The sequence below is a fragment of the Malus sylvestris genome, chromosome 14, assembly GCF_916048215.2.
Source record: "Malus sylvestris chromosome 14, drMalSylv7.2, whole genome shotgun sequence".
In the NCBI taxonomy this organism is placed as follows: domain Eukaryota; kingdom Viridiplantae; phylum Streptophyta; class Magnoliopsida; order Rosales; family Rosaceae; genus Malus; species Malus sylvestris.
Window position 1 is genome coordinate 23387262 of NC_062273.1, and position 13784 is coordinate 23401045.

Below are 13784 nucleotides of genomic sequence, written 5' to 3' on the forward strand. Positions count from 1 at the left end.
AGTTGTTTTCATTAATGGTGGTGCTCTCTACACCATTTTTGGTGAAAATGTTTGTGGAACTAATTCTTAGTAAAAACGCAAGTAAATTTTGTAAAACACTTAAAATTCTTTTTGAAAGAAACTCATAACTGACACTTCTTTTAGGAAACACTTCAAGTGATAATTGGAAACCAAATTTTTTTTTTCTCAAAAAGAGCTTTTAGTTATTTTAAAAGTATTTCCAAACAAATCCTAAATATGTACAAACTAGACATTATAGTTTTTTTAATTGTTATTGACACTCCACAAAAATCATCTTATATTCTTTCTTAATAAAAAAAGAAAAAGAAAACGAGAAATGCATGGGGGTTAGTTTGAAGTGCTAATAATTTTGAATCAGCTTGTTAAAATTTATAAATTATAGTCCAAATTAAATAACAAAGCAAACCGATCATGAATGAAGAAACGTCATTATAAATTTCTGACAAAATATGAATAAATTAGTTGAACGTTTAGTGATAAGTTATGAAGCGATAACAGTTTAACAATTGGAAATGCATGTCGTCTTGACAACTCTATAAATTCTTAGGAAAACTAATGAAAAAGGCTTGAAAACTTTGAGTTTTAATGATAAGGACAAAATAAAGGGTAAAGTGAATAGTACCAGGATTGACTTTTTAGTGTAAAAATGTGGTTTTTCTTTAAAATGAACAGTACCGGGTGCTTTTCGTTAAAGTTCCCTAAATTCTTTCCCATTGTAAAAAAAAAAAAAAAAAAAAAAAAAACATATATATATACCATCTTTATAAATAATGGCAAGGTTCAACTTTTACCCAAATGGTATTACAATTTTGTTTTTGGTGATTGTTGTAACAATAATAATATCACCAGCACTTGCAACCAGATTAACCCTTTCTCCTTTGGAATCGCCCTTTTTTCATCGGAGTCACTTTCAACTTCAATCGTATATCCGCCAGAATGCGGCAGCCTTGGATTTGACAAGTTTTGTGGGAAACAAATATACTATAAGGCCATCTCCAGCTGATGGCTGGCCAGAGGGCTCGTTTTAGCCCTCTGGCCCTCCAAGATTATCCAAGATATTAATATTTTAATGAACAGTACTTGACCATATTTACCTCCGTCTCCAATCGAGGGCTTATTTTAGTCATTTCACAAAAAACCGTCTCCAACCGAGGGCCAAAGGGTCATAGGGCCAAACATAATTTATTATTTAAAAACTACAACTTAAATTCAAATCCAACGGCTAAATGACGTCAGCTAGCCATTGGATTTGAATTTTTTTTTTTTTGCTATAAATAGGGTGGATATTGGGATATAATTCACACAACTTTGAATTCACTCTATTTAAATTCAATCTTTATCAATTCAATCTATTTAAATTCAATCTTTTTCAATTCAATCTCTTTCAATTCAAGTTTGCAATGAATTCCAACTGGGGGTCCTTATCCAATTCCAAAAGAGAAGCAAAATGGGTACAAATGAGACGAGAAGATGAGGAGTCTTATGAAGAAGTTCAAGTAAGGTGCAACAAACAAAACATAGCAGCAGCCATAGCTGTGGCCATGGTGTGTCAGCCAACTCAGGAACAACCTTAATGGGGTGGCTTTATTGCTGGTCGCTCTTACAAACCATGAAACAGAGCGATGACGCATGCTAATCTGATGAACAACTACTTCGACCCTAACTCGGTGTACACAGAAGAGGATTTCAGACGTCGCTTCCGGATGAGGTGTCATGTCTTCGAGTGTTTACTTTGTGATGTCCAGCAGGTCAATCCGTACTTTCGACAGAAGCGGGACAGAGCAGGCCGCCCTAGTTTCTCACCTCATCAAAAGGTTACTGTTGCACTCCGAATGATGGCCTATGGCTTCCCAACTGATTCGATTGATGAAACCCATGGTATGTCTAAGTCTACATGCCTTGATACTCTTCAAGAATTTTGTGACACAATTGTTCAGCTTTACAAAGACACTACCTCCGCGAGCCAAATCAAGAAGATCTGAATCGGCTCATTCGCAAAGCTGAAGACCATGGGTTTCCGGGCATGATAGGGTCATTAGACTGCATGCATTGGGATTGGAAGAACTGTCCCACCGGATGGCAAGAAGGCTTTAGCGGAAGGTTGAGAAAGCCAACTGTTGTGTTAGAGGCAGTTGCCTCATATGACACATGGATCTGGCATGCCTTCTTTGGAGTCCCTGGATCCCAAAATGACATTACAGTTTTTGGGCGTTCACCCCTCTTCAATAACTTGACGGAAGGTAAATCACCTCAACTTGACTACTACATCAACGGCCGTCAATACAATATGAGGTATTACTTAGCAGATGGCATCTACCCAAAGTGGGCGACACTTGTCCAAGCAATTCCAAACCCTATGAATGACGCGGAAAAATTGTTTACCTTACACCAAGAGGCATATCGGAAAGATGTTGAGAGAGCTTTTGGTATTCTACAAGCACGGTGGAAGATCATTAGCGAACTGGCAAGAGGGTGGAGTCGAGAAAATTTGGACTCCATCATGATGTCTTGCATCATATTACACAATATGATAGTGGGGGATAAGCGAGATGGGTATATTGATGGAGAGTCCAATGACGATCAAGAAGATCCAAATAGATCAAGAAGGGCTCGTGCAAAAATATATGATGAGCCTAATTTGCCTTTCAATCCAAGAACTGGTAGTATCTCTATAGATGAGTACATGAGGCGCTATAGAATGATACGTTCTCGTGCCACAAACAAGTACCTACAACAAGATCTTGTTGCACATCTTTAGGCCCAAAGAAGCATGGAGTAGGCATTTACGTTTTATGTTTTTAAATGTTTTTAAAAATGTTGTTTAAGTTTCATGTTGTATAATTTTTGGTTAATGTTATTTAATGTTGTTTCATATTGTTTAATGTTGTTTCATGTTACTTAATTTAATTTAATGTTGTATAATGGCTTACGAAGTTATAGGAAAAAAATAGAATTTAAAAAAAATATGAAACAAATTTTGTGAAATAGAAGTTATAGGAAAAAAATGGAATTTAAAAAAAATATGAAACAAATTTTGTGAAATAGAAGTTATAGGAAAAAAATGGAATTTAAAAAAAACATATGAATTAAATTTTGTGAAATAAAAGTTATAGGAAAAAAATAGAAGTTATATGAAAATTTTTGTAAATAAAAAATAATAATAAAACTGTAAAAAAAAAGAAAAAAAAAATGGCCAGCCCCGAGCTAGCTGGCTCTAGCCCTCCAGCCCTCTCCGATTCCGTGGGGCCCTCCCAGATTCCAGAGTCCTTTGGCCTAGCCCTTGGTTGGAGACGGTTTTTGGCCTATTTTCGCCCTCTGGCCCTCTGGACCCTTCGGTTGGAGATGGCCTAATATGCTCTATGAAGACCATGTAAACATCGAACCAGGTTGCTGCCTTGAGCTTATAAGCGAGGGCTTACCATGCCACAAAGCATTGGTGAAAAAAGCTCTTAAACAACCTCTCCCAAATGTAAACAAATTAAAGGCATTGAAGATGAGTAGAAAACAATGGGATGCTTGTCTTCCAATTGCTAAAGAGTTCGACTACATGAATCCTTGGTAATCTTTACCACACCAAAGGCAGTGTGATGGTCGCGTTGAAAATTCACCAAATATCCGAAGTTTCTTCTACCGTAAAAGAATAATGCTTTATTCGAAATTTAAAATTACAAAAGAATTTTAAAATGATAAAATCTAATTTTCTGAAATTTATCTATTATGCTATTTTGGATGGGGAAGTACTAATTTTCATGGATTCTTAATGACCAGAATTTACCATTTACAGCAATTAAAATCTTTTTAGTCTCCATTGTTTGAAAGTTGGACACATAAATTTCATTGTCTGAATAATTCCTAGAATTATAAATTTACACAAGAACAAAAAAGAACATTAATCAGGAGGGAAATGATAGGATGAAAACTTCCTAGACAGAAGGAGATCATATTGTTGTTTTTGTCACATTGGAGTATCATGTGCAAGATGCAGGCGAAAATTGCAGATTACTTTCTAGGTGATCTCAGGAGGGTGCTTCTCAATTTTAATCACTTATAAAACCCATTCTGACTAACTCTTAACCCTAAACCCTAATCTTGTATCTTTCTCATTTTCCTTCCCTTGCTGGGGAATTTCAATTATCAACCCATGCATACGTTTCTTTCGTATATACATATTGAATGTTCAGATGATCATCATTTCCACATTCGCTTTAGTTTTCAGGTAGATTTTTGTGATCACCAGTTTGAGAACTTGGAATCTACTTCCAAAGAGAATATGGATTTAGGAGCTTTACTTTGGACTCCATCCCCAGCTAGAGAGGGGATATGTGAGTCACAACCAGGTGTCTCACCGGTTTAGGCCTAAATATGATGACATCATCCCCAAGGTTTGAGATTCTCATCCCGAATACCTCCATGGAGAAGTGAACATGAGCTACATCCAACAAATGAGCTCTGGCTGCCATTGACTACATTGTGTCTCTGAGCTAGGGCTATGTCTTTGTATTGTACTCACATGGTGGAAACGTGGACCAAGCAATGCAGGCAAGCACTTCAATGTGTAAATTAAGTAATGAAATTAACAGGGTCACCTTGCCTACAGGGGATACAGAAAATTTATAGAGCCGAACAAGCGAGCATTGCTGGCTCCTTTTGAAAGGTTCCTCCATTTGTGAAACCGAGATGTGATTGCATATAGTGCAAGTGTAAATTGAACTTTACTACTTGAACTTTTCTGTTCGTTCAGGCAGTAAATTGAATTTTTCTACTGTCAAAAGAAGCCTTGTATATTCAGAAGGAAAAATTGGTGAACTATATCTTAGCTCTTTCGAGTTTGAACTCAGGTTTGAAAACACTGAAAACTTAGCGTGACCTCTTGCGGTACTAATCAAATTGCGAAACAAAATTGAATATCCTTAAGTTATTTGTAATCGAAGCTGTTTGGATTTATTTTGATTTTTATATTTTATGAAGTGTAACCATAAATGTCCAACACAAGTATTCTTACCATGATATAAAAGATGAATACCACAAATAGAAAATTCTTAATAGCATAGATAAATTTTAATGTCACACCTGTGAGAGTCTTGATTATAGAAACATATGAAGTACAGCATAAAAACGGAATGAGAGATTATGTAACTAAGTCGATCTATTAATTGAAGTACCAGTAGTTGTTGTCGTTGAAATCACGGAACCACTTAGCTGATTGCTTGGGGTAGCGCTTGTAGTTGTCTTCGAAATCAATAATAAAGTCCAAATTGTTGCAACAATCCTATACCCCATTCAAAGTCATCGAACAGAGCCCAGCAAAAGTATCCTTTGACATTTGCTCCGTTCCTGCGATAAGCTCGATAAGAATGAGAAATGATACATTGAGTCAATTCAGCTTACTTCATTGCCTTATTGAGTAGATACAAATGCCGAGCAATATAGGAGATTCGATCCGGGTCTTTTAGTTGTCCATCAAGCGGAAGTCTGTCATTTCTTCGGTTACCATATCCTATAAAAGTTGCAGCAGATGTTACAATTCATGTTAAGGTTCAGTGATAACTTTCTTTAGTCATTGGATGCTTTCAAACATATGTGGATTAACTGAAGCACAAGTTAGAAATCCAACCATTTTCAGAAATGTAGATTCGGGTTCGAGACTTGGGAGCAGCCTCTCCATAAATGGGGGTAAGGCTAGCCGACATTCACCTCTCCCAGACCCTGCGTAAAGCGGGAGCCTTGTGCACTGGGTACGACCTTTTTTATACTTCATGAGCTTCTGCAGCCCTTCTGGCCAATGATTCCCGGACTGCACCACAAGGAAAATGTAACCACAAATTTCATCCAAGAAAGCTTCAAGAACTGTGATAACAACAGAAAATTTTTAGAAGTTTCTTACCACACCAGGAACATCTTTGATATCTGCAATAACCAAGACAAATCAAGAAACAAAACATTAGAACCTCTATATGAAAGTTTTTTTTTTTTCTCCCATTATGGCTATGGCAAGTACGGCATTTTACCTTTTTCTTCGGCCCATGGATCGTAGGAAGGAATAGCTCAGATTCTCTGTAGGAGGAGGAGGTCTATATTTGCATGAACAGATACATAATAGTTTATCCCAGCAAAGCCTAAATTCCCCTTGACAAGAGATTTCTCTTCTGCTGAAAATGTGGGCAGCCTTTCCTTCACCAGCTCTCTCATGCTTTGTGGGTATTTTCCAAATACCAACGGTCCCATAAACCTAATGCAGATTAAACAAAAAGCTAATATTAATCAACCGCTAATGAAATTAAATTAATTAATGGACTTCTCAAAGTTATCATTAGTGGTCATGCTGACCATCCTAGGTAGAAATCAAACAGTCTCTTTGCTGCAGCTCGATCTTCCTGTGACTTAGAATATGGCTTAAAATACTTAGTAGCAAGGACGATTCCAATTTCTCCATTTTGCTCTACCTACAAGATGACATCCGAAGCAAACTTTATCAAGATTCCTTCACCGAGTTCTGAACTTTGAATAGAGATGAACCTGGTTTCTATAAGTCTAACCTGGTATCTCTCTCTATATAACTTCACAGCGGTGGCGTGAGCAAGGATGATGTGATGGGCAGCAATGTAAGGCTCCGTGGACGAGTTACCACCAAAGTTACAGGGACCGACGGGCACCATACATCGAGGTGGAGATCCCAATGCACAATGTCCTTATGGAAGCGAGCACCTTCCTGGTGGGGCAATCCCAAGCTCGTAGCCATATTGTGCAATAACATTTGGCTCATTGATGGTGAACCAATGCCTAACTCTATCTCCAAACAATTTGAAACAGAGCTCAGCATAATCGCTGAAGTCTTTCCTGCAAAAACAGACCATATTTTTTACAAGATGGAGAAAGATTCCATGGATATATAAAAGGTTAAGCACAAGAAGGAGAAAGCATGAAGTAGAAGAAGGGAAAGATATGATGAGCCTTGATAATCATTAGAGGCGAGTTTGCTTTTCATATATACTCGTGTGGATGCAAATTTCTTCCTCCTTGATCTTGGACAATTTTGCACCTACAAAACAATTAACACCTTAGGTTAAGGCCAAGAGCCTCACACGCTCACGATGAATGGGGGAGGGGGGCTTTAGCCGAAGAACCTCCGATGCCAAAGTTAGAATTTAGAGAGAAATAGTGTTTAGGGAATTTTGGGATTTTTGCCAAAGTGTTGGAATGAATATTTGGTGAAAATAGGAGCCTATTTATAGGGCTAGGTTGGTTCACTTTAGAGAGGAAATGTGGCCGGCCACTAAGTAGGTTTTTAGGTTTTATTTTGGTTTAATTAGCCAACATAAAAGGAAATGTTTTGGTAGTTATGGAATTAATTGGCTAATAAATGGGAAGAAATGGTGAAAAAAGGTAGAAAAAGTGATGGATTAGGTTTTGAATGGGAATAGCCGGCCCTTTAGTATTTTTAGGTGTGAATGGGTGTTTTAATTGATAATTAAGGGATTGATTAGGTAATTAATCCCTTAATTAATCAATTTTTATGGAATATGAAAGGAAAATATTATTTAGCTAATTGATTAGCTAAATAATGGAATACAAAATATATAGAATAAATTAGGTTTTAGGAATTACCTTATAGAAAGGATTTGATGAAATAGGCTTTAAATTGTTACCTATTTTGGGCACTTTTGACTTGGTTGAGGATGATTATCCGCAGCTTGCGCGTAGGAATCTCGGTATGCCTTAAGGTTATTTTTGTCCTCTTTTACCCAAAAATCCACGTGTCGTCTTGTGATTATTTTTGGCTCCACAAATGCCCCCACATCTGTTGGGCTGCTCGCAGGAAAGGGCAGCAGGTGTAGAGATCTTCTTGCTTTAGGAAACTTAAGACTGCTTCCTATTTTGATGTTGATTCTCTCTTTAATAGGAAATTAGATCATTCTAGGAAAGGGAAATAAATTTCTCTCAAAGCCTATTTAAGTCCACCTTAAGTGGGTTATTAAATCAACTTTGGAGAGCGATTTATTCTACCCTACAAGAGAGAGATAGCTTAGAGGATATTTGTTCCCATTCCTCTAGCAATCTTTTACATCTTGCCCGTGCAAATGACTGTCTTTCGTTCCTTTCTTCGTCTTCTTTATGCCGCACTAAGGTAAGAAAAAATTAATTTTCTTTGTCTTCTTCTTGGATGGTACTACTGCGGGGCAGCCGTCGGGGTAATGCGGCACGTCAGCTGGCATGGGCCAGGAGTAGGCTCGACATGGGCCGATGAGGTATTGTGGCAAGGACCACTGCTTTAAGCTGTTCGACTTGGCTAGAACCAAGGGCAGCTTGTGTGGCTTGGGCCTCGGATTGTGGCGCTGGGGCGCAGTACTAGGCAAGTCACATGGCTTATGTCCTTTTAGGCTTTTGGACATGACGCGAGCTAAGCGGGTGATTGAGAGAAATGAAAAGGTTGCGGGCCTCATGAGCTGCTGGAATGGTGGGTTGAACTCCCCTGCTAGGTACCACGAATGACGTTGGTTACTTTAACTCTCTTCGTTAGGAGAAACGTGGGCTGCTCCCAAAAGAGAAGGTGAATAGGATCAAGGCAGATGCATTGGCTCGCCTAATCACTGTTGTGGATCCTGTTGCAAGTGAAGGTGGGAAAAGGGATCTTCCCTGCCTGCTCAAGAGATGTCGGCTGAGAAAAAACCAAAGACTTCTTTTGTTGCTCGCGCGGGTTCGCCGACTGCCTCTAAGCTTGTGATTGACTTGACTTTTTCCAAGGGGACGAAAAATGAGGCTGCTAGATCTGAGCATGTGGCGCCTGCCATGTTAAGAATGGCTAGTACGATTGCTGATAGGATTGTTGGGCATAAAGGTCCTGTCATGCCCCTAGTGCCAAATTTTGTACCAAGACGTCTGTTGGGAGCTAAGTTCAGTTCACATTTGGAGATGCTTGCTATTATAAAGAGCGATAAGGTGGACTCTACTGCTAAAGTGACGCCAAGGCCCACTCCCTTTGCTGCTAAGACTGATTCGTCTGCTGCTTGAAGTCATGAACGCTTGTGCCAAGTTTGTTGATAGCGGTAGAAAGGTTGTTTACCCAAGTTCCTTTGCGAAAGATACGACCCAATATAGAAGGACTGCTCTGCTTGCTATGATGCATATATAGCAAGGCTGTCAAGAAGGTGGCGAAGATTATGGCAGCTGAAGCTTATTCCTCAGCCAAGGAGATCAAGAGGTTGGATTCTGAGCTTGTTGCTTTGAAGGGGTCTAGTATTTCTGCCCCCACTTCTCTACAGCTTGAGACCACTCGTCACGAGATCGTTGACTTAAAGACTAAGCTTGACGCGATCCAAGTTAAGTATGAAAGTACAGAGAAGGAGATTTGAATGTTACAATACCTCAGATTCAAGATCTTGAGTTTGCAGTTTCTGAGCTTCGTTTTGCTACTTATGTAAATGATGAAAAATTGATTGCTGCTTATACTAGGAGTGAATGAGCTGCAGTGCGTCTGTGTTAGTCTACTTGAGAAGAATGAGCAGCTGAAGGGTGAGAAGGATGGGCTTGAGGTTTCAAGACTTTCTCTATTTCTCTGGAAGACTTGCTTGCTTTTACTTTTGAGGCTTCTATTGGAGAAGTTAATGCCCAGGCTGGGGTAGCCGGGGGTGAAGCGCCGGATGATGCCGCTGCTAAGAGCGTTATGGAGGTGTGGCGACCGAGTAGTCATGGGATGTCCAAGCTGTTGTAGTGTAGTATTCTAGGTAGCCTTTAGGATTTTCTTTTTTTTTCCTTGAAGCTCTTGTTTTGCTTGAACTCCTTCGGCCTTTGCTAGTTGTTTATAAACATGTTTTCCTTCGTTTTACTTCATCTTCGCTTCTTTTGTTCATGCCCTAACCTTTAGACTTGATAGACCAGTGGCAGGCATGCTACTTTTTTATAAGCAGACAAACTCGCATAGCCTATGCAGCTGTAAGAGTTGGTGAAGAACTTTGCAAAGTTGTTTGCCATAGGGTTGGCAGCCAAATGCCTTACTTACAGAAGCAGAAAGGTCCGCGTAACCACTAGGCTGTTAACCTTCACTTTCTCCAATTCCGTAGGTTGCGTAACAAGTATCACAACACTTTTAGGACTTGGTGTAGGTTGTTCCGCGCTTGCCAAAGGTGAAGCTTATCGACTATGTAACATGTCGGCAATGGATAAACTTCGTATATGCGCGCTAGCTTGTTTAACCTTTCATAAGAATGTGCGATTGTATAAGTCTAGCGCGGCTTTACTGCTCGAAGGGCAAGTCGTAGGCAGTCTTCCGGAATCCGTAGGCTACCTTAGTGCACTCGGTAGCAGCTTTAAGGTTCCAGGGTAGCCGTCTATAAGGCATACTGCGTAATGTGCCCCCTCCGTCTCTATGGCCCGGTTCCCCCCGGATTAGGCCAAGAGACCCAAAATCCTTCAGTTAGCTAAGCCTTGAAAAAGACCATTGTGGCTAATTCTAGGAATCCCGGCGCAAGCCATCGTGCATCTAGTTATACTAGGGCAGCCTAGCTCATCCACTTCTGGATATTCGGAGTGTAAAGTTTATCCTCTAGTCTTGGAGAGCTGACCCATATGGGTGTCGGGGAATTGGTTTACCCTCTCGCACTGGAGAGCAATTAGTTTACCATCTCGTACTGGAAAGCATGGTTGGTTCATCGGGAGGCGCAATTCTTGCAATGGGTCCCTAAAAAGAGTGCAGTCTTCTTTTGAAGTGCCGGAGTGATCAATTGTTGTAAGCATGCAATCGAGCCAAGTTGTGATTACTTTTGAATTCCTCATTGAAAAATGAGTGAAACGAACGAGAACTTAGCTATAAGGTAGGAACTGCATAATAACTGGATAGTCCTTGACTTTTAAGGTGGTGCCCGTCGAGCTTCTTAAGTCTTTGGGCTTTGATGTAGTGGGAGGTCACACATGGTACTTCTTCAGATTGTAGGCGCTCCACTACTTTTCGATCTTTTTATCATTTCATGGTGGCGAGGGTGTAATTACTCTTGCCACCTACTCTGCTGATCTTGTACGGACCTTCCCAGATGAGATCTATCTTTTTGAAGCATTCTTTGTGGGCAGTGATGAAGGCTTTTCTTAGGACTAGATCTTTGGGTTGAAACTGCCTGATCTTGGCCTTTTTGTTGTAGCTGGGGAGAAGTTGTTGCTGGTAGGCTACGATTCAAGTGATGGTCTGCTCACGCTTCTCCTCTGCCAGATCTAAACTTGTGGCCATCTCTTTTCTGTTCGGTTATTCATCTTTTGGTGGTGCGATATGCCCATAGACATCTGAGGAGTTCGTTTAGCCATTTTCCCTTCTTGCTGGTGAGGGATTTCTTGAGGTAGTTGAGGATCGTCTTGTTGGATACTTCGGCCTGCCTATGGCTTTGAGGATGTCTCGGCGTGGACATGTGCTGCTAGATGCCATATTCTTAAGGCATTTTTGTACTAACTCCTTAGCATCTTGGTGCATGGTAGGCCAATAATAGCATGCGTTAAAAGCCTTCTATGCTAAGGATCGGCCTTCGGAGTGGTTTCCACATACACCTTCGTGGATTGATATTAGAACTTTCAAATCGTCGGGAAGGCGCTAGGCAGCAGATATGTGGTTTGGTGTGGGATCTTTGGATGAGAATGCTATGACACTTAGGCTGCTGGCTCCATCTCTATGCTTGGCTTGTCAAGATATTCCACCGGAATAGAGCGTTTTGAGTTAGTGATCGAGTACGGAGCCTAGGCCGGCTAGTACGTTTGCATGGGCGTTGTCTGCCCGGGGAACTTGAGTGAGAGTTTAAGTCTGAAATGCCTCAAACTGCTTGCGTACTTTCTCTAGGTATTACGTCATCGATATGCAAATGCCAGAAATCTCCATTGAGGGAGCAGGTGCAGCTAAGGTGTGATTGGCTGCCTTCGGGGCGCCATTGGGCTGCTTTGTTGCATTGTCAAGGCTAGGTGTGAAGGTGTGGTAGGGAGCCGTGGGGCTGGGGCCATGTTACATGTAGTAGGAAATGCTCAATTTCCGGTATTGGGCCACTCTAGAGCTGAATAATGGAGAAAAGGTTGGCTAAGGCCGTGTGACGCGCAGCAAGAGGTAGTGCTCAACTGCCAGTACATGTTACTTTTATGTAAAATCTTCTGGGGCGACGAGGACAAAACTTGCTTTTGAGTGTTCCTTCCAATGTTCGTTTACCCTTGGCGTGTCTAGTTGTTGCGTTCGTCAGGATTCGGTGGAATAGTGCATCATGATGATAACCGCGTGCGTTTAAAGGTAAAACTTGAGCTTTTAGGTTACAACAACTATCACCGAAGTTAGCTTTTGAATTTCTGATAACATCAATGAGAGCTTTTAAATTGTGGAATACAACTAATAGCATCGATGAGAGCTTTTAAACTGTGGAATACAGGTAGTCGGGCACCCAGCTCTTCTCGTATGATGGTAAAGCTTATTTCTGCTCAGATACGATTACTCGTCCAGTCAGACTTTGAATCTCTTTCAAAGTAGTAAGGAAGTTCATATTCAAGATCGCTTGGATTTGTCTTAAATGGGCATCGGCAAACTTCGTCCCAAAGTGCATGCTTCTTTGCCAGAGCGAAAGAGTCTACCAGAGTTAGATCTTCTTTCATTATCAGTTTTTCGAACAGTGGGTGGTCTGCTGGAAGTCATTTTTGGAAGGCTGCTCTAGCTATCGAGTCGTTGCATCCGACTATTTTTGCCTTCTCTACTTTGAACCTCCTCACATAGTCACGAAGCAACTCCTTTGGGTTCTTCTTGACGTCGAACAAATGGTTAGACTTCTTTTTTATCGTGCGATATGATGAATATTCTTTGGTGAAAACTAAAGAAAGTTCGTAGAAATTCCGGATGGATTGTGGCGGCAGGGTGTAGAACCAATCTTGCGCCTCGTCTTGTAGAGTAGTGGCGAATATCTTGCACATGAGATCATTGTTGTTTCGATAAAGGATCATTGCGCTTCGGTAGCGCTTTAAGTGTCTCTCCGGGTCTTCATTCCTTTTGAAATATGCGAAATGTGGCATGCTGAACTCGCATGGAGGCTCTGCTTGCTCGATCTCGTCCATGAAAGGTGACCTACTTATGTTGGTCATGTTCCGTCGTAGTGCCTCCTTGGTGACCTCATTGTGTTGGAAATTACGCAATCGCTTGGTCAATAGTCTCTCTACTTCTTCCTGAATTTGCCTTTGTTGGGGTAGCGGAGCTCTTGGCTGCCCCAAGTCGTGACTTACTGGTCTAGGTTGTTCTTCCATGTGTTTGGCTCGTCTATGCCGCGGATGCGGTGCATGTAGTGTGTTCCTAGCAGGCGAGTGAGTTCTTCGCAGGCTGCTGGTTGAACTTGAGTCCTATTGAGTGATTGCTTCTCTCCGTCCGTCGTGCTGCCTACTCCGATGTGAGATGGATGATGCTCTTTGCAGGCTTAACCACGAATGAACACTTCTCCTGGAAAGCTGCTCATGTTGACTATCGGAGTGTGACCCTAACCGTGAATGTATGCTCATCTGTGGGCCTAGTCGAGAATGCACACTCCTTTGCGCTCTAAGACGGGAGTATACGCTATCTCGAGGGCCTAATCAAGAATGTACACTGCCTGAACATTCGGCTTGTGGCTGGTCGAGTGGCTTCTTACCGGGACACTGCTGGAAAGGTTCGTCTACCCTTGTCTTACTTCGGGATACCTTGTCCGGGGCACGTTGGATCTCGATGCGTTGCAAAAGTTGATTCACCAAGATTGTCTGTTGTGCAAGGGAACTCGTCAACTCTATGACTTGTC